The sequence below is a fragment of the Myxine glutinosa genome, chromosome 1 (genome assembly GCF_964187855.1).
Source record: "Myxine glutinosa chromosome 1, kmMyxGlut1.1, whole genome shotgun sequence".
NCBI lineage: Eukaryota > Metazoa > Chordata > Myxini > Myxiniformes > Myxinidae > Myxine > Myxine glutinosa.
In genome coordinates this window covers 182277349-182298697 of record NC_136261.1, presented here as the reverse complement: position 1 = coordinate 182298697, position 21349 = coordinate 182277349, and positions in this window count along the sequence as shown.

The following is a 21349-nucleotide window of genomic DNA, read 5'->3' as shown; positions in this document are numbered from 1 at the left end:
AGGCAGGAGCACCGGCCCATAGGGGAGAACAGTATTCCATTGAGCTGCGGATGAAAGCCTTGTATGTGGTGAGGAGCTCAGGTGTGCCGAGGAAGGACTTCGCACGACGGAGGATGCCCAGTCGGCGACTGGCTTTGGAGGCCAGCTTGGAAATGTGGTTTTCCCAAGAAAGATCATGGCAGATAGTGAGACCCAAAATCTTGAGCGACAGAACTTCTTGGAGAGGATTGTTGAGAAAGTAGATGGGAGGGTTGTCCAGTCGATCTTTTCGGAGAGACATAGTAAGAGTGTGAGATTTGTCAGGATTGAAAGACATGTTCCACTTGTTTGACCAGTCTGTGATTTTGTCCAGGTCTTCAGAGAGTGAGGAGGCAGCAGACTGCCGATCTGAGGGAAGAGGAATGGAGCGGCAGAGAGTGGAGTCATCAGCAAAGAGATAGAGAGGATTTTCGAGAGAGTCAGAGAGATCATTGATGAAGACCAGAAAAAGCACGGGGCCCAGAACACTGCCTTGGGGAACTCCAGCCTGAACAGGAAGAGGAGATGAGAGAAACCCATTCAGGGCCACACGTTGACGACGACTAGAGAGGAAGTCCGCCAGCCATGCGTGGAGATTTCCATGGATACCAAAGGAGGAGAGTTTGGTGAGCAGAGCGGGGTGCCAGACCGTGTCGAAGGCACGTGATATGTCGAGGGAGACAGCTCTAATTTCCTGTTTGGCATTGAGGACCTCCATCCATTGTTGAGACAGCAGAAGCAGCATGTCCAGAGTAGAGTGACCTGGTCTGAAACCAAATTGATGATCAGAGATCAAGCCATTGGAGAAGAGGAAAGATTTCATATCAGAAGCAATGATGGATTCCATGACTTTGCTGATAATTGGGAGAAGGCTTTTAAATATCATGCATTGAAATAGTGCCAAGGACTTTAAAATACCCTGTACATACACATACACACATACAGCGAATTGCCTTATTACTTCCGCCACTGAAGGTAGATGGAGGTTATGTTTTCACCCCTGTCTGTCTGTTTGTCTGTCTGTCTGTTTGACTGTGAACAAGATATCTCAAAAAGTTGTTGACGGATTCAGCCGAAATTTGGCGGAGAGGTAAGGTGTGTGACGAGGACGAAATGATTAGATTTTGGTGAAGATCTGAATACAGATTCGGATACGAGAATTATTTAATTTTTCAAAGTGATTCTTCACCATAAAGAGATCGGGCAAAAAGCGATATCTAACAGGATATCTCAAAAAGTTGTGGATGAGTTATGACAAATCTTTGTGAATGAGTTGGTTAGGTGAAAAGAACAAGCCGATCATATTTTGGTTCAGGTCCGAATCCAGATCCGGCCTTTCAATGGATACAAAACATAAACTGTTCAGCCTGGCGGATGTGTGCGCTCCATACCGAGTGACGTTCTAGTTTTAGTATGATGTGGGAATATATTTTTTATCTTATGCACCTGATATTCCATCAAGAAGTGTGGGACTTCCAAAGAAGATATTACCTTGACGTGAGCAGTTTATGTGCCTTGGCATTCCTGAAATGAAAGTATATGAATTCTCAGTTCAGATTTATATTGGCTTTGAGCCCTGTGGGTTTGACTGTTTGATGTTCCTGTCTGAGCACGTGGCTCACGTTGGTGTGATTCCAGATTGAAATCCCACATGCTATGTTGATTTGTCTTATTGTTTACCAATGTCATTATAATTCATGTGAAACTACACTGATGTCTCCAAATGTCTTCGGTGGTTGAAGCCCACATCCTACTCTTAACTGAGCTTTGGGATGTGCATGGCAAGTCATGAAAGTTTCTATCAATAATAAATCTTGGACAGGTCACCACTCCCTCACAAACCATGGAATGTTTCTCACTGAACAGCCAGGGCAATCAAAAACACACTGATGAAGCTTTAACCACTCCACCAGCAAGCCGTTCAATATCTTTATCCTGCATGTAATTTATGTACAAGCTCCATCATAAGCATTAGATCACTGATAAAACTGGTTGTTGCTTGCTTATTTAAGCCTTTGTTATTAATTGTACAAATGATAATTGTACTCTAAAGCCTAATGTGAAATGTTATCCTGAAAAAGTGCAATAGTTTGTCTTTCTACTTGAATTTTTTTTAATAGAGTCAAGGCTCAAGGAAGAACTACAACACTGTATGGATCAGGATGCAACAGAACAAAAGGAACAGTAGAGAGGGGGGCACCAACAATGGAGTTGAAGGACAAAAGAGAGGTGCATTTGGACAAACAACAGGTTTGGGCAGAAAAGGGGGGCAGGAAAGTGCGCATGAGGTGAACAGGATGGTTACAGAAGGAATCTCTCAGGAAGGAAAAGCTGGAAATTTGGAAGGAGTGCTTCGAGGTGGGGGGGAGCATTAACGAGGGCAGAAAAGATTCTGGTTTTGGATTGGAGATGATCTGAGAAATGTGGGTAGGAAAGATCATGGTTTTGGATTGGGGATGAACTGAGAAGCGAGATTGGAAGAGATCATGGTTTTGTTGTTGTTGTTGTTGTTGTTTATCCCCGGACAGTCCTCTCGATCAAGCCCGAGGCACGGAGACAGCCGATCGATCTCGCAGGAGCGACCCAGAGATCCCCTACATCCAAGATGATGTACCCCCGCCTTCACAAAGTCAGGGCCACGGCAAACGGAGAGAGAGAGAGAGAGAGAGAGAGAGAGAGAGAGAAAGAGAAAGAGAAAGAGAAAGAGAAAGAGAAAGAGAAAGACAAGAGGGAAAGGGCCGGTCCATGGAGACCGATCAGCACTCTGACTGTAACCCCGTTGCCCTGACAAATCCGGGCAGCAGGGAAGAATGTGAAAGATTTGGCCCCCGACTTGCGTTGGAGGGTACAACCACCACGAAGAGGCGTCCCTGATAGTTGACGATCATGGTTTTGTTGGCATAGTGGCTGGCATCGAGCAAGGTGTCATTGGATGCTGAGAATAATTCTCCTGGGAGACGAAGCATTGCACCGTACACCAGCTCTGCAGTGGAGCATCCGAGCACATTTTTTTAGAGCTGCTTGGCGCTTGCGTACCTGGCAGGACCATGGGTATCAGGGAGTATGCTGGCACTCCATGCAGGGATGGCACGGAAAAGAAAATGTCGGTCCCATCTGCTACATACAAAATTACAGTTGGAGTATCTTCTCTAAAAAGTCGCTTAGGCTACATATGAGAACCTAACTAGTCTGTTCAGTTGATTGTCTAGGTACTCGAGACCATGGCAAAAGCAAAAAAAGCAAAAACAAAAACAAAAAAAACGAGAGCGGTCACAACCGGGAATTCATCTTCTTGTTCATAATAAGCCTCTTCAGACAGCGTATTCCCGAGGTACCTCTATCAATGGGAATTATTCTAGTACCATCCGGCAGAGTTTTATTTCGTGCAACATCCTTTGGTATCGTAATTTTAATAGCTTGAAAAGATGCCACGAAAAGTACACAAAACTACATTCCTTTGCAAAAGAATAGGAAGGGATCTGGCGGGTGGGCGGGACTACGACTGTCAATCACCCTGAAGGGGGCGGGACCGCTAGACACATTTGTCTCAGTGTGTATTACATAGAGGCACTGATTTGCCCTCGTGCCAATCAGATCTATATAGGTGTGGTTAACGGTGGAATATTATTAGGAAGTTTGCGACAGCAATGACCCACACATATTTCTACAAAGTACGTACGTGCCTTTCATATACTGTATATATTTAACAGTTTTATTATTTCCTATAATTTTTCACATAATTAATGGTTAATTAATTAATTTTAAAAATTGTGATTTGACATGGCAATGTTCGTTACAGAAGGTATAATGATTGGAAATTCAAAGCAGCACATGCAGCAAGGTAACTGAACAAAATGATACATTACTGATGTCAGTTGAGCCATTTGTTGACTTTTGATGAATTTTTAAAAAACCTTTATATACATGTTATACCAGACTACAACTTGCACATAACTCTGAAAAAAAGACCAGAAAGAGACAGCATATGAATGTATTATCAACTAAAAGGAATATGTACATGAAGTTTCAATTAAATGAATTTCAAGGTCATCCAAGGTCACTTGATGACGTCATAGGCTAATATCCTCTCCCAGTAGGTCGATCATATATGAGTTTAACTCTAAAAATAAGCCACATAGAGCATGTAAGTGTAAAAAATAGTTATAGGAAAATGTACCTAGAGTTCCTGAAAAACGTATTTTTAAAGCCATTCAATGTCATCCAATGAAATTGTAGAATCATGATGTCTCATGAGCACTACAAAATAGATTGCCAGTGAATGTTGACGAGTATTCCTGTCCCGGGATAACCCTGAGCTACATGTGCTGCTGTCCCAGGAACTTGTTATTGTAGTAAGATGGTAAATCCCGTTTATCCTGGGATGGTTTGCTGACACATTTCTGGCAGTTCTGCCAGAAAAAGGTGAGATCTGCGGCAAGATAGTGCTGCAAGATACATGGTCTTTGTTGCATCAGTGAACTGTCAGCCAGGGATGGACCTTGTTTAGCCTTGTGGCATGAGGGGACAATAATGTTGGAGGCCCCACCACCCCCGAGGGGTTGGGTGAAACCACAGAACGCCTCTTGTTTATTTTGGTGTGAATGGGTTCACAGGTGATGTTACCATCATGACGCTGCACTAAGACACCTGAGGTGTTGTGTTGTACCATATCCTGACAGCATTTCTTCATTGAAATCATTGTTTTTCCATATTGCAGTAGTTGGCACTTTGGATTTGAAGCCTCGAGGAACAATATCCTCCCATCCAAGCTGTATCGAGCCGCGCCATGTTCAATTTTTTTTTTTTTTTATTTATACTGAATCGAGGCTCGTGAAAGAGCTGACAACCGCGAGGGAAAGACAGCACAGGGGGACCACGAGGGAAAGACAGCACAGGGGGACCACGAGGGAAAGACAGCACAGGGGAACCGCGAGGGAAAGACAGCACAGGGGGACCGTGAGGGAAAGACAGCACAGGGGGACCACGAGGGAAAGACAGCACAGGGGGACCGCGAGGGAAAGACAGCACAGGGGGACCGCGAGGGAAAGACAGCACAGAGGGACCATGAGGGAAAGACAACACAGGGGGACCGCGAGGGAAAGACAGCACAGGGGGACCGCGAGGGAAAGACAGTACAGGGGGACAGCGAGGGAAAGACAGCACAGAGGGACCACGAGGGAAAGACAGCACAGGGGGACCACGAGGGAAAGACAGCACAGGGGGACCACGAGGGAAAGACAGTACAGGGGGACCGCGAGGGAAAGACAGCACAGGGGGACCATGAGGGAAAGACAGCACAGGGGGACCGCGAGGGAAAGACAGCACAGAGGGACCACGAGGGATAAGACAGTGCAGGGGGACCACGAGGGAAAGACAGCACAGGGGGACCATGAGGGAAAGACAGCACAGGGGTACCGCGAGGGAAAGACAGTACAGGGGGACCACAAGGGAAAGACAGCACAGGGGGACCGCGAGGGAAAGACAGCACAGGGGGACCATGAGGGAAAGACAGCACAGGGGGACCACAAGGGAAAGACAGTACAGGGGGACCACGAAGGAAAGACAGCACAGGGGGACCACGAGGGAAAGACAGCACAGGGGGACCACAAGGGAAAGACAGCACAGGCGGACCATGAGGGAAAGACAGTACAGGGGGACCGCGAGGGAAAGACAGCACAGGGGGACCGTGAGGGAAAGACAGCACAGGGGGACCACGAGGGAAAGACAGCACAGGGGGAGCACAAGGGAAAGACAGTACAGGGGGACCGCGAGGGAAAGACAGCACAGGGGGACCGTGAGGGAAAGACAGCACAGGCCACAGGGGGACCGTGAGGGAAAGACAGCACAGTGGGACCGCGATGGAAAGACAGCACAGGGGGACCGTGAGGGAAAGACAGCACAGGCCACAGGGGAGCCGTGAGGGAAAGGCAGCACAGGGGGACCGTGAGGGAAAGACAGCACAGGGGGACCATGAGGGAAAGACAGCACAGGGGGACCGCGAGGGAAAGACAGCACAGGGGGACCACGGGGGAAAGACAGCACAGGGGGATCGCGAGGGAAAGACAGCACAGGGGGACCGCGAGGGAAAGCAATGACCTTCAAATGAGACATGCAATGGACAAAACCATTTATAATGGAAATTGAGGACTCAGTGTAGAGGACCCAATAAAAACACTCCACCACATACCATTTGCTGCTGGATGGTAAGTGGTGGTTCGTTCACGGTCAGTACCCAGGAGTCGAGTCACCTCGTGCGATAGAGCTGAATCAAACTGGCTAACACGATCCATAGTGATGGTTGAGGGAACACCAAACCTCGCAATCCAAGTGTGGGAAAAGACTGGCGATGGGAGGTGTGGTAATGTTAACTATCGGTGTGGCGTCCGGCCAACAGGTGAATCAGTCAACAAAAGCCAGTAAATAGCGATTTGAAGGTGGTAGGGGATCGACAAGATCTGCATGGACCCTGGCAAAATGCCTATTTGGTGTTGAGATGCTATAGTGGTTCGACAGTATGTGTTAGATCTTGCAGTATTGACAATGAAGACATTGCTTGGCCCAACAGCACATGTATTGTACATGTGTATATATATATATTGTTGTGGAAATGAGAATTGCGTTTGTTTATTGTTGTAAAAATATCACCCTCCTTCCTCCAGTTGTTGTGTATAAAGGTCAAAGGGCGTCCCTTAGTTAGGTCATATACAATCACGTTAGCCAATCATAGATTTCCTCCTTGTTGATAGTTATTTCCGTATTCTGTGTATTAGGTTAAGGCTTTGTCTTCCATTAATTAATACTCCATTGCACCGAATTCAAATAGATAGATCCCCTTTTTCAAATTCCCCCAAAGCCTTTATTACCAACTGCATTTGCCTCCATTGAGCACGCGGTCGGCTCGGAGAAGAAAGGCGTGTCTCCACCTCGTCATAGTGGGGAGGAGTGAGCCGGCCCTTGCTGACAAACCCAGAACGAGGGGTTTGGCTTTGAGGGCATGGGGGAACCATCGAGTAGGTTCGCGAAGGTTCAAGGGGGGGGCTTATATAACCCGCGGGAGACGCCCCCACCTCAGATAAGTCCAGATGAGTTACGGAGATGAGATACAGAGGATGAGCACTTAAAAAGCACGCGACGCACCTGAGACGAGCTGCGTGATCCAGGAGAGGAGAGAGGGATTTCCCATGAGCTTTAAACCACCACAGCTTTGAGCTTCGACGGCAGATTTCGACCGTGGCCGCGAAGGAATGGCGGCTGCTGAACGTGCCGATCGAGAAGGGGGCGGCGGCTGCTCACTCCCGGCCCGACCGTGCTCCGGTTCCAGTTGGACCTTCTCCTCCTTCCAGCCAATCGTTCCTGCCTTCATTCCCCATTCGTGTGAGTCTGTCTTTTGTTTGTTCTGTCCCGGGTTAAGTAAGACTGCATAGGTAAGCTAAGGTGCACTGTGTCCGCTTCTGCTTCTTCTGTTTTTATTTTATTATCCTTCCTCCTCCTTGGTTGCTTTCAATTGTGTAAATAGTAAATAAATCATATTTGTATTTCTTACCCTTTGCCTTTCTTTCCTCTACATCCGTCGTTGTTGTCTTTTCCCTCATTGGACACCTGTGGCACGATTTTGGCCAACGTTTCAGGATCGGGTTAGTCTTGGTAACAGTTCGTGCCGCGGTTGCTAAACACCGCTCGGCAATCAATTAACATCTGTCCGCGGTACGAACGGGGCTGTGCACCGGCCTTTCCGGAGGTCGCGGTGCAGCTTCAGGGACCACGTCAGTCAGTCACAAACGAGGGGAATAATCCCCCCTCGAGAAGGGATCCGAGGCCGACATTGGGTTCCGCAACAATTGGTGTCAGGAGTGGGATGTCAGGGGGGTGTCAGGAGTTTCGAAACCGCTGCGGTTACGATCCCCGTGGGTCCCCGTGGCACGCAAACCCCAGCATGAACCGAGGGCCTGCTTCGGCTAAACGTCGATCTAACCGCTAACCCAGTTAGCGTCGATGCTCCACTTGCATGCTTACACCCCGCAGCCCGTTCCTTGCTCATACATCCAGCCGTTCCCATGCTCCTAGTAAAACCCAACGTCGGCCTCGGATCCCTTCTCGAGGGGGGATTAGTCCCCTCGTTTGTGACTGACCGACGTGGTCCCTGAAGCTGCACCGCGACCTCCGGAAAGGCCGGTGCACAGCCCCGTTCGTACCGCGGACAGATGTTAATTGATTGCCGAGCGGTGTTTAGCAACCGCGGCACGAACTGTTACCAAGACTAACCCGATCCTGAAACGTTGGCCAAAATCGTGCCACAGGTGTCCAATGAGGGAAAAGACAACAACGACGGATGTAGAGGAAAGAAAGGCAAAGGGTAAGAAATACAAATATGATTTATTTACTATTTACACAATTGAAAGCAACCAAGGAGGAGGAAGGATAATAAAATAAAAACAGAAGAAGCAGAAGCGGACACAGTGCACCTTAGCTTACCTATGCAGTCTTACTTAACCCGGGACAGAACAAACAAAAGACAGACTCACACGAATGGGGAATGAAGGCAGGAACGATTGGCTGGAAGGAGGGGAAGGTCCAACTGGAACCAGAGCACGGTCGGGCCGGGAGTGAGCAGCCGCCGCCCCCTTCTCGATCGGCACGTTCAGCAGCCGCCGTTTCTTCGTGGCCACGGTCGAAAACTGCCGTCGAAGCTCAAAGCTGTGGTGGTTTAAAGCTCATGGGACATCCCTCTCTCCTCTCCTGGATCACGCAGCTCGTCTCAGGTGTGTCGCGTGCTTTTTAAGCGCTCATCCTCTGTATCTCATCTCCGTAGCTCATCTGGACTCATTTCCGTAGCTCATCTGGACTCATCTGAGGTAGGGGCGTCTCCCGCGGGTTATATAAGCCCCCCCCTTGAACCTTCGCGAACCTACTCGACGGTTCTCCCCACGCCCTCTCAAAGCCAAACCCCTCGTTCTGGGTTGGTCGGCAAGGGCCGGCTCACTCCTCCCCTCTATGACGAGGTGGAGACACGCCTTTCTTCCCCGAGCCGACCGCGTGCTCAATGGAGGCAAATGCAGTTGGTAATAAAGGCTTTGGGGGAATTTGAAAAAGGGGATCTATCTATTTGAATTCGGTGCAATGGAGTATTAATTAATGGAAGAAAAAGCCTTAACCTAATACACAGAATAAGGAAATAACTATCAACAAGGAGGAAATCTATGATTGGCTAACGTGATTGTATATGACCTAACTAAGGGACGCCCTTTGACCTTTATACACAACAACTGGAGGAAGGAGGGTGATATTTTTATAACAATAAACAAACACAATTCTCATTTCCACAACTATATATATATATATATATATATATATATATATATATATATATATATATATATATATATATATATATTGTTGTGGATATGAGAATGTTTTTTTTTATTGTTGTGGTAAAATGTTGTTGTAAAAGGTTGTTGTAAAATATCACCCCTCCTCCCTCCGTTTGTGGTTGTATAAAGGTCAAAGGGCGTTCCCGTAGTTAGTCCATAAAACATACATGCAGGACACGATATATCTTTTTTGACAGTTATATCCTTATTATGTGTATTAGTGTAAGGCTGTGTCTTCCATTAATTGAAATACTCCATTGCACCAGTGAAAGAGATAGATTCCCTTCATTCCCACTCCCAACACTTCCATTCCCCCCTTTCCGTCAATTGCAATTCGCATTGCCAACTGCATGTTGGGCGGTTTTCCCTTCATCCGCCATTGACCACGAGGCAGGGTTGGGGGAAGGAAGGCGGGTCCCCACCTCGTCAGAGAGGGGAGGAGTGAGCCAGCCCCACTCGACCAACCATGAACAAGGGGTTTGGCTTGAGAGGGCGGGGAGAGAACGTTTGGGGGAGGTTCGAAAAGGTTAAGGGGCGGGGCCTATATAACCCACGGCGGGGGTGTTCCCAGAGAGATGCACTTTGAGTTGGTCTGAGTTGGTTGGGAGTCGGTCGTCAAGTGCAGAGTGGTGAAGAGTCAGTCAGTAGAGGTGGTGGTCAAGTGGTTGCGTTGGTTGCGGTGAGGAGTCGGTGGTAAAGAGTGAGGGACCAAGAAAGAGAGAGAAAGAGTCCTGAAGCAAGAGAGGAAGTTGTTGAACTGGGTGGGACTAAGCAAGAGAGGAAGTTGTTGGACTGGGTGGGACTAAGGAAGGAGAGAGAACCCGTCACACCAATCCCCCAAGCTCCGCGTTGGCTCCACCAAGCGTTCACCTCCACCAAGGCTCCACCAAGCTCTGCGTTGGCTCCACCAAGCATTCACCTCCACCAAAGCTCCACCAAGCTCCGCGTTGGCTCCACCAAGCGTTCACCTCCAGCCATCCACATCCTGCCATTCCTGCAATTCCCCGCGTGAGTCAGTGTCTTTTGTTTGTTCTGTCCTGGGTTAATTAAGACTGTAGGTAAGCTAGTATTTTCCCTGTGTCACCTGCGTCTTATGTGCTTGTAAATAAACGTGACTGCTTTCTTTTTGCTTGTGTCTAAATAGTCAATAAATTCAGTAGTATTTCCAAACCTTTCTTTGCCTTCGTTTTCCTCTTTGCATTCGTCGCCTTTGTCTTTTCCCTATTGACTAGCTGTGGTGCGATCCGGCCAAAGTCCTGGGTGAATCGGGTGAGTCAGGGATCCTGTTAGGTCGCGGTAATACACCACCGCTCGGTCATCATAACATCTGTCCGCGATCTGTAACAATATATAAATATATATAATTATATATATATATATATATATACATATATATATATATATATATATATATATATACATATATATATATATATATATATTGTTGCGGTTTTGCGAATAGAGGATAACCCCCCTCGTAGGTAGTTGCACCACAACATGTAGCCTCGCTTTAGTTCAGTTATTTCTTATTAAATGTAAGCGTAGTCTCCTTTCCTGTGTTAGTATGCGTTGAGCAGGCCAGTAAGTGTAGGCCTCGATTGGGCTAGAATGCCACGTGCTAGGCCTGGAACAAGTCTGGCAGGCCCGAAGGAGGAGTTGCAAGGGGAGTGGCTGGTAAGCGGCGAGCAGCCAATCGGAGCTCAAGGGGAGTGGCTAAAACCACAGCCAGAGGAGGGGCTTGGAACATTCGGGTAAGACTCGGGGGCGGGGTTATAAAACCCTGCCCCGGGCCCCCCGCCCCAGTCAGAGTACCAGTGACCGAGAGAGAGAGTGCCCCAGTGAGTGCAGCAGTGACCAATTCAGTCAAGCAGTGCAGCAGTGCCCCAGAGAGAGAGTGAGGGAGAGCGTTGTGAGTCAGAGCATTGTGAGAGAGTGGTTCGTTGAGAGAGAGAGAGAATCGCTGCGAGGAGATCAAGGCTGTGTGTGCACGAATTCTCCCTGCCCTGCGCCCTGCTGCCTGTGAATAACGCCGTGCGAGGACGATCTCTCCCGGGGCCACCTACGCCGACGACCTTCCTACCTGCGCTCCCAGCACACGTGCCGCGAACACTTAAGGGCCACGCCCGGCGAGCTGTCCAGAGCGACGGCGCCAGGACGCATTTAGAGCGCGTACTTCTCCTTCCTTCTTTTCCCTGCGTGAGTGAGTGGGCCCTTGTCCGGGGTTAAGTAAGATTGACTAAGTATCTGCTCTGTGTCTCTTCTCTTTACCCTGATCACTGAATAATTGTAAATAAACCTGTGTTATTCCTTCCATTTGACCATGCATGTCATTTCACACTATTGGCCGAGCATCGCACGAATAAAACCGCTCAAATCGGGTTCAATAAGAATTAACGGCACGGGTCACGTGACACGCAAACCGATCGGCGTATCCAATTAGCGTGACCCATGTGAGGTCCAGTCCCGTTCTCGTGGTGGCGTGTATATCTAAGGTACGTAGGGACTCGACCAGATACCCTTCCGCACACTCGCTACGGGAGTGGCGACTCGGCCTCGTGGACTCGAAGCTCGAAGGGGAAAAAGGGTTTAATCCCCCTCTGTACGTCGACGGGCTCAAGAAATCCGCAACAATATATATATATATATATATATATATATATATATATATATGTATATATATGTATATATATATATATATATATATATATATGTATATATATGTATATATATACGTATATATATGTATATATATATATATATATATATATATATTGTTACGTGCTCCTCCCCAAACCCCGGTCACGGTGTACCTCCGAGCCCCAAAAGGAGTCACGGCAGAAAGATGTGTTATAATGTGTGTCAATGACCAATGGTGAAACCGCACCAACCAATTGTTACCAAAAACAAGTATTGTATTAAGGTCACACAAGTATAACAGCACAAGTACAATATGTTTCAATTGCACCACAAAAATACCATATAATTCCTATGATGGTACCATCATTCTTATTCAATAACTCACTGTGCTCTAAGTGAACGAAAAGAACATTCCCAAAGTCACTGTCCCGGCACCAAGCTAAAGTCGATCCACGCTCCGGTAATCGCAAGAAAAATGTCGAATCGAGACCAGAATCCAAGTCGGCTGACAGTCAACGCTGCCAAAGAGGCGCAAAGGTGCACCCAAAAGGCGACTGGGAAATCACACCTTCGGGTATGAACGTTTAGCGGCTCCCAAACGGAGAACCACAAATTCCCAATCAAAATCCACGTTACACTCGCAAACCAGGCTAACGGCTGGGTGCGGTGAAATGGCTGGAGCGAGGTGAAAAGGCTGGAGCGATGCGAAATGGCGGGAGCGAGGCAAAATGGTGGGCGGGCCCGTACTGGTGGCGTACCTTCTCTCCAACGAATCTCTTCGGAATCAACCGCAAAACCCGACACGCAGGTTTATCTGTCACAGCGATAACCACTCTGTCACAGGAATCCCTTTCCCAGGAAACCCAAAGTTCGCTCGTGACCCCCGTTCACCAGCGTCTCCTCGAGCCCTCAAAGCAGCTCGGCTTTTCTTCCCGACCTCACTTGCGCCGCCTTTTTTTTCTTCCTCCTCTTCTTCTTCCGGTTTCTCCCGATCCGGTTTCCGGTTTCTTTTAAAACACTAATTTTTTACCTTTTGAAAACAGTTATCTCCATTTCACTTAAACGATAACAATAATAGTACATGGAACCAAAAATGCTTACAGTGGATGAAAACCACAACGACGGAAGTGACGAATCCATAACAATATATATATATATATATATATATGTATGTGTATGTGTATGTGTATGGAAGGGGAAGGGAGGGAGGGAAACGGTGAGGAGAAGGGAAGAAAAAGAGGTGGAGTTTGAGGGGGATAGAGAGAAATGAGGGAGGAGAGAAGAAGGGAGGGTGGAGGGGGAAAGGGGGAGAGAGGAGGGGGAGGAGCAGAGAGGAGAAAGAGAAGAAGGAGGGTGGAGCAAGGAATAGGGGGGGGGGGGGGGTAGAGGGAGGAAGAGAGTGACTATATCGCACTCAAATGTTAGTCAATGAAAAAATGGGTACATGAAAACAAAAAGGCAGCTCTGCCTACTGTAACGCCATGGCTTGCAAATGCAGCATGAATAGTGTTCACCAAGTGGTGGTTCACCTCATTAATCATATTCAAAAAGGGTGTTATAACACACCCAACCTTCCCCGGCCTTGTGACTAATTAATTAAGTACACATGAATTTCTCACTTCATTGTGGAGCCCTCGCCAAGCGCTTAAGCACTCCAGCAAGCACTCCAACGAAATGAGTGATAAGGAACGGCTGGCTTGGGAAGCGATAGCAAGCTGATTGCTTCTGGTTCAAATGTCGGAGGAATTTTATAAACAGATCGATTTCAAGCAGCAAATCATGTAATGTGGAAACCACTGAGAGCAGACAAATTCAAAACAAGACCAAAAGTGTAACAGCGGTCTAGCCGGTCTTGATTGATATTTTAGTTGAAGATTGATGTGAGGACGTAGCGTGACGGCCGGACACAAAACTGCCGCTATTTTAATGAATAGAAGATATATTTTAACCTCCAGTAACTTTGCAGTCACTACGAAGGGATTAATGTTACGATTACATTTATTAAAATATTAACGTTACGTTATCATTATCACGAAAATTATATTACCATTTTAAAAAACCGAGGCTAATTCCTTAATTCCGCGGTTACACTGCTCATCATTGATTCATAAACCATACACCACTTCAATCCACTAACTTTCCATTCATGACATTGGGATTAAAGTGTTATATTTACTATATTATTGTTATGTCAGGTAGGGTAGTGATATGTAGAGCTAGATAGATCTGTGTAGGTAACGTGCTTCATCTGTCGCGGTAAGGAATCTACCTTGTAATAAATTCCATGTCTAGGCAGTTTGTCGGTAAGGAGTATACTTGTGAACCTACCAGGAGGTTCGAGTGATAAGTAGAGTAGGGATTAAAGAGTAGCGCCCCTGTGTGTCTCACCTGGTCAGCCAAACCTTTGTCCCTTATGGCAATGCACACCTGTAGACACCATAGATAGGTCCCTAGCGCAACACTAAATGATTCCCTTCCCCTGACATGACTTCGGAAGGAAACCAGGCCAGGACACCGCCGCATGGCCGCCGCCATTTACACCTCCGACAGGCCTATCCACCTCGAGTGCCATGCGCTATGACCACAGAACAGGGAACGAGAGTTGGGGTGGTGCGGTAGACGTGAACCTCCAGCCGGCGAGTCAGTGGAGGGCACTGATTGGGTAGCACGCCAAGGCTGATGTGACGTCACCAGCAAGGTTATTTACGAGAGTGCTGAACGCCATTTTGGGAGAGAGATGGAGGGAGAGACAGAGAGAGAGACGGAGGGAGAGAGGGAGCACATCCGGTTATTGTTTTACACAGCTTGCTATTGCAGCTCTTCTTTGTCTTGCGCAGCCCTAGTTGAGCTGAGATATAGCCCGAGTGCAGTTCGCTTGTTTTCTTGCACGTTCACTTCGGGAGAGCTGACTGGACGTGGCAGGCCGATCGTGTGGAAAGATCGACCTCACTTGGAGCCGCTAGCCTGCGTTGGATGCACGGTGCTTTTCCTGCTGTGGGACCTTGCGGTGCTGGGAGCGGTGCTCGGTGCTTTGGAGTTTGGAGCGAGGCCTCGTGGGTGCATCGGGGCCAAGCGGGGCCATGTTGGATGGCAGCCAAAGACAAGACGACAGGACCAGATAAGGCCATTACCCATTTTCCCCAAAACATAACGAACGTTTTTCTTTTATTAATTCTTCCCTCGTCTTGTTTCTGAAGTCGGTGTGTGGGATCCCAAATTAGTTACTTTTATTTCATTGCCGTCGCGTTTCATTGTTTCGGGGTCCGTGAATAAATCAATATTTTTGTACATTCTGATTTGTGTTTGTGAAGTTCATTAATCCTCTTACAGGACCGGAGCTACGTCGGTGCACTGAAGGTAAGCTTTTGCTGCAGCCTTCCATTTCCCTTCTTCCTCCCGCATTTTTATAGCCGAATCCGTGTTTGGTTATCGCCTCCATTAAATCCGTTTCGGTCCATCCGTGATTTTCTGGTGTTAACCGGGAGTCGCGCGACAACTGGTGTCAGGAGTGGGATTTGAACCCCGTAGTAAATTTGGTGTCAAGAGTGTGGATAATTTTTTAAAAATTTTTTAGTAGTTGGGGGCGAAAATTTTGCATCGGCGATCGGTGCGCGAGACGCTGACTGCGCAACATTAAATTGAATTTTAATTCGGTTTTTGGATATTGAACCCATGCGGGTTAGCGACCTTCTATCAACGGAGGAGAAGGTGAGCGGTATGGAGGGAAGGAGGATGGAAGATGTGGGCAGCATAGGGAGTGGGTCGGATGTAGATGGGGGAATTCAGGGTAGTGATGGTGCTTCCCCCGCTGCTATCAAGACGGCCCGATGGATTTCCAGCCCATGTATGAAGGATTAATGAATCAAATGATGGCTCAGAGGGATAAAAGTGAGTGAGCCAGTAAAGAAATGAAGGACGAAATGAGGGCTCAGAGGGAGCAAAGTGAGCAAATCAGTGCGGAATTGAAAAGAGAAATTCGGGGAATAGATAACAAAATTGGGGGATTGAAAATTGATATAAAAATGGATATGGGAGGAATGAAAGGGGAATTGAAGGGAGACCTGAAGCGAATGAATGACAAAATGGATGGATTCAGTAAGAAAATGGGAGAAATGAACAATAAAATGTTCAGAGTGAGCGCAGTGAGTGAACCAGTGCGGAATTGAAAAGAGAAATTCGGGGAATAAATAACAAAATTGGGGGATTGAAAATTGATATGAAAATTGATATGGGAGGAATGAAAGGGGAAGTGAAGGCAGACTTGAAGTGAATGAATAACAAAATGGATGAACAAAAGATTGAAATGAAGGGAATGAAGGAGCAAATTAATGCTCAAACCGGGAAATATTGAGAGGTTGACGGGAGAATTGAATGCCCAAACCAAAAACATAGAGGGATTAAAGGGAGAATTGAAAGAGCAAATTGAAGGAATGAGAAATAAAATTGACGGGTTAAAAGGGGAACTGAATGCTCAGAGTAATAAAATTAATGGGCTGGAGAACAAAATGAGTAAAGATATGGGAGAAATGAATAACAAAATGGATGAACAAAAGATTGAAATGAAGGGAATGAAGGAGCAAATTAATGCTCAAACCGGAAAAATTGAGGGGTTGATGGGAGAATTGAATGCCCAAACCAAAAACATAGAGGGGCTAAAGGAAGAATTGGAGGGGCAAATTGAAAGATTAAGGGAGGGATTGAAAGAACAAATCGAAGGGATGGACAGCAAAATTGATGGATTGGAGGGAAAATGGAGGTGATGAATGAACAAATGAATGAACAAGGGGATAAAATGAAGGAAAGGCATGAACAATTGGAAGGAAAAATTGAGGGACTGATTAACAAAATGGATGCCTGGACGAATGAATTGAGGGAATGACGAACGAATGGTGCCATTGGGGCCCAGGAGAAGCCAATGGTGGCAGAAATTCAATCGGAACGGGGGGAAGCCAAATTGGGAGTGGGAGAGAGTACGGCCCATGCAGATGTGCATGTTGCTCAGGAACAGGAAATTGCACTGGGAACGGCATGTGAAGAGGTGAAAGGGGAATGCGTACAGGTGAGTGTGGAGTGCGCACAGGTAGATGGGGAGACTGCATGTGTAAAGGTAAATGGACAATGTCTCCCACATCGTGGCCTGGAGGTTTATCGGGACAGTGTGGATGTCACAACACCCCAACCGGGGGATGAATTAGGAATGGTGCAGCACCAGGGCGGTGGTGCATTGCAACAGGGGGTAGAGTTATGGGGGTCCGTGTGATGGAGCCGGACCGGGTATTTATTGGGCAAAGCCTGACGGGGCCGCAAATGATGTGTACTGATAATGAGCATGATTTGATCCAGCGGCTGGGGACCTGGGACAGTCCCATGGAGGGAGAGGTTGACCAGGCCCAAAGGACCCTAGGGGATGAGGTGAGCCGGTCCGAGGAGGTGGTTGTGGTGACCGTGGGGATCCTCATCGTGCATAACAATTGGGAACACGAAGCTCTGAAATTGTAGAACCAGTTGGGGGAGTGTGTTGGCTCCGGGCTGGATTTGGACATTGGAGAGTCGGGAGGTCGAGCCTCGGAGAGTTTGGTCCCCGTAGGGAAAGTGGACCAGCTGCAGGGAGGGGCAGAACAACCTGTGGTAGAGGTTGTTACCTGCAGCTGCGGTGATTGGATACCTGGGGCCAAAATTTCTAAAAGAAAATTTAAAGTTAAATTAAAATGGGAAAGTGATTTGGAACAGCCATGGTTGGAGTTGGTCCCCGGGCTGCAGGATTTGGACCAGGAGATGTCATTCGGGATGGCCTTGGGCAAAAGTTGCCCCTTGGTAAATTTAGTAATGCCAGCCAGCTGGGGGGCTGTGCTGGCGAGATTTGGACGTGGGGTCCAGCCATGGGTGGCTGGTACAACCTGGGCCCCACGGGGGGTCTGGTGGAGTGTGGTGTCCCTTATCCGTCGGGGCACCGCCCGGGCGCATGGCTCAGGCTGGCAGGGTCACCGGACCCTGTTGGGGGTTAAGACCTCCAGGGGATCCGAGGTGGTTTCTCAAGTCTGGGATGGCATTTATTGAGGACCACTAGGGGGAGGTGTTGTGGGTCGCACTTTGGTGGTGGCACCGCGGACGGCCAACGTGGGCCTGATGTAGTGACCATCCGGGCATGCGGCCTGGCACTCTCTCCCTGAGACTCTGGGACAGCCGGCATGTGGAGACCTGACATGCTGTGTTGGTCTATGGACGCGGGTCGAACCGAATGGACAGGAATGAGACAGCCTGCCGGACAACCATTGGGGCATCTGTGGAACGTGATGGTGTGAGTGACCTTCCACAGATGGTCCATTATGATTTATGGACTCTCGGTTTGGGAAGGGAGCCATGGGGATTGATGAATGGGAATTTGTAATGTGCCGAGCATATGGGCCATGCTCGGCTGGCATGTGTATGGCAAAGCATCTTTCTTTGGTGAGTTAGTAAAATGTGAAAAATGTTTGGCATGGGTAATCTGTGGGTTCGATGCAAATTTAAGGGTGAATTTTGAAATGTAATGGTGGACACTGTATATTGACACCATTATTGACCAGGTGTGCTAGACCAGAGTGTTGGAGGCTGGAATAAAAATTCATAGGTTAGCAAGACAGCCTTCAACTGGTTGTGGGGGCGACTACGCCAATATTTGGGATGCGGGGTTAATGGTTATGGGGATGTAGTTGTGTAGCCTGAGGGTCAACGTGGTGCTGTGCGTGTCCGAGGTGTGTGGACCATGTCTTCTGGGTGGGTCTCCTGGTGGAGCATGGCTGTCGACTGGACCTTGGTGTGGTCAAGTGTGGGTGAGCACTGGGGGGGCTGCAGTTCTGTGGTGGGACTGGGGGATGATGTGGAGGTGCAGGGGACGTGGCTGTAGGGATGCCACGCACTGCGACCGTGCCCCCCAGGGCCGAGGTTGTGCGTGCAGTAGTGTGTGTTGTGGCAGCAGGTGCTCACCACATTGGTCTACTGGGGCTGGTGCAGCCGTGTTCCTCGCAGGGGGGCCGAAGGATGGATGGTGGGTCGCACCCTTGTGGATGCTCATGGGCCATGTTGGCGTTTTGACTGCTCACCTTGTCCCGATGACCCTTGCACGGTAGAGGTGCAGAGCTGTCGTGGCCACAGGTAGTTGTGTAGTGATGATCACTGTTGGATGCGGACCCACATACCTGCCAGTGTAGTGGGACAAAAGAGAAATTTGGAAAATTTGATTGGCCCAATGATAAATTTTGGGATTGTGAGGGGTGGATTGCACTTTTGCTCACCACATTGGATTGTGAGGGGTAATTACCTGCACTTGAGGTGAGTGTTGATGGTTACTATCCCAGGCTTCAGGACTTGCTTGTGGAAATTTTGGGGACATGTAATTTGGAGTTGGAGGCGGGTGAGAGTGATGACATGGCCGGTGAGGGGGATGGAATGTGTGCCACAGAGTCTTGTGGGTGGCGTTTGTGTTGGTGTTGTAGAGGTGATGTGTTTCTATGTGGTCGTGAGAGTGGAGATAATGGAGAGTGAGTGATGATTATGGAGTTTTGAAATGTGGTTTTGAAAATGTGATTGAAATGTGAACTGGGGATTTCACATGAAGCAGGCCATGGCAAGCCTTGTAACATCTTTTACACCATCTTTGGAATTGTGCTGAGTTGTGTTGAGAATTGAATGGCAGTGGGGGAGGAAGTGTGTTTTTGGTTCTTGTGTGTGGGGAAGGTGTGTGTGTCCGCAGGTATGGATCAAGCTCTGAGGAGCGATGCCTGCGGCCCCCCTCTGCGGCAATTACCCCTGGCAGCCAGTGGTATCTGGAAATTTGAGCTCGTCGGTGGAAGGTCTGGTTGGGCGCCCTGGGGTAAAGGAGACCCGTGGAGCTGAGCGGAAGCAGGAGGCAAAGGAGCCTGGTGTGTGGAGACCCTCACCGCCGACGTAACGGCGGAAAGGGGCTGTTGGGCTGTCACGGGGCCAAGAGGTAAAGGGGGGGGGCAATTAACTTGAGTCGGTTGACTTGTGTTTGGGACTGCGGGCACCACAGCCTGAAGCGCCCCCACCATCTTAGTTTTGCGGTACCTCCCCACTGCCTAGTTGAGGCATGCACACACGTGAATGACATCAATGCCATGGTCCTGCAGGGGGGGTGAAATACGTGCTTGTAATGATTTGTGTGTAAGGAATTTTTTTTGAATGAGTGAGTGGTTAAGGGGTTTGTGTTGTATGACTGAGGGCGAAATCCACCGAGCCATGTCATTCACCTGAAACATCTGGACAGGGCCCGCGGAAATTTAGGGGCGCATTGGGGATGGCCCCGCAGGTAAGGTTGCGTCTTGTGGCATCCACCGGGGGATGCGGTCTGTAGACCGGGGTTGTACAAATGTTTAGAGTTGTGAATTTTTGTAAGGTTACGTTTTGTGGTTTAGTCGATTTTGGTGTGTTGTTTGTTTCCTCCCTCCGCAGGAACGACGAATCGAAATGATTGTAAATATTTGATTGCATGATTGTTCAGGAGATTAGCATGTTAAGAAGCATAGGTAGGAAGTCCGACTCACTTCCCACAGCCCTCCTGATTTATTTCATAGGTTAATTAAGTGTGTGACAGTAAGTGTTAAGACTGGGATGGTAGCGCTTGCAGTGAACCTTGCAGGAGCTACGGTTCCAGGGGTGGGGGGGTGGGGGGGGCTGCATTATGTCAGGTAGGGTAGTGATATGTAGAGCTAGATAGATCTGTGTAGGTAACGTGCTTCGTCTGTCGCGGCAAGGAATCTACCTTGTAATAAGTTCCATGTCTAGGCGGTTTGTGGGTAAGGAGTATACTTGTGAACCTACCAGGAGGTTCGAGTGATAAGTAGAGTCGGGATTAAAGAGTAGCGCCCATGTGTGTCTCACCTGGTCAGCCAAACCTTTGTCCCTTATGGCACTGCACACCTGTAGCCACCATAGATAGGTCCCTAGCGCAACACTAAATGATTCCCTTCCCCTGACATGACTTCAGAAGGAAACCAGGCCAGGACACCGCCGCATGGCCGCCGCCATTTACACCTCCAACAGGCCTAACCACCTCGAGTGCCACGCGCTATGACCACGGAACAGGGGACGAGAGTTGGGGTGGCGTGGTAGGCCTGAACCTCCAGCCGGCGAGTCAGTGGAGGGCACTGATTGGGTAGCGTGCCAAGGCTGACGTGACGTCACCAGCAAGGTTATTTACAAGAGCACCGAACGCCATTTTGGGAGAGAGACGGAGGGAGAGACAGAGAGAGAGAGACGGAGGGAGAGAGGGAGCACATCCGAGTCTTGTTTTACGCAGCTCGCTATTGCAGCTCTTCTTCGTCTTG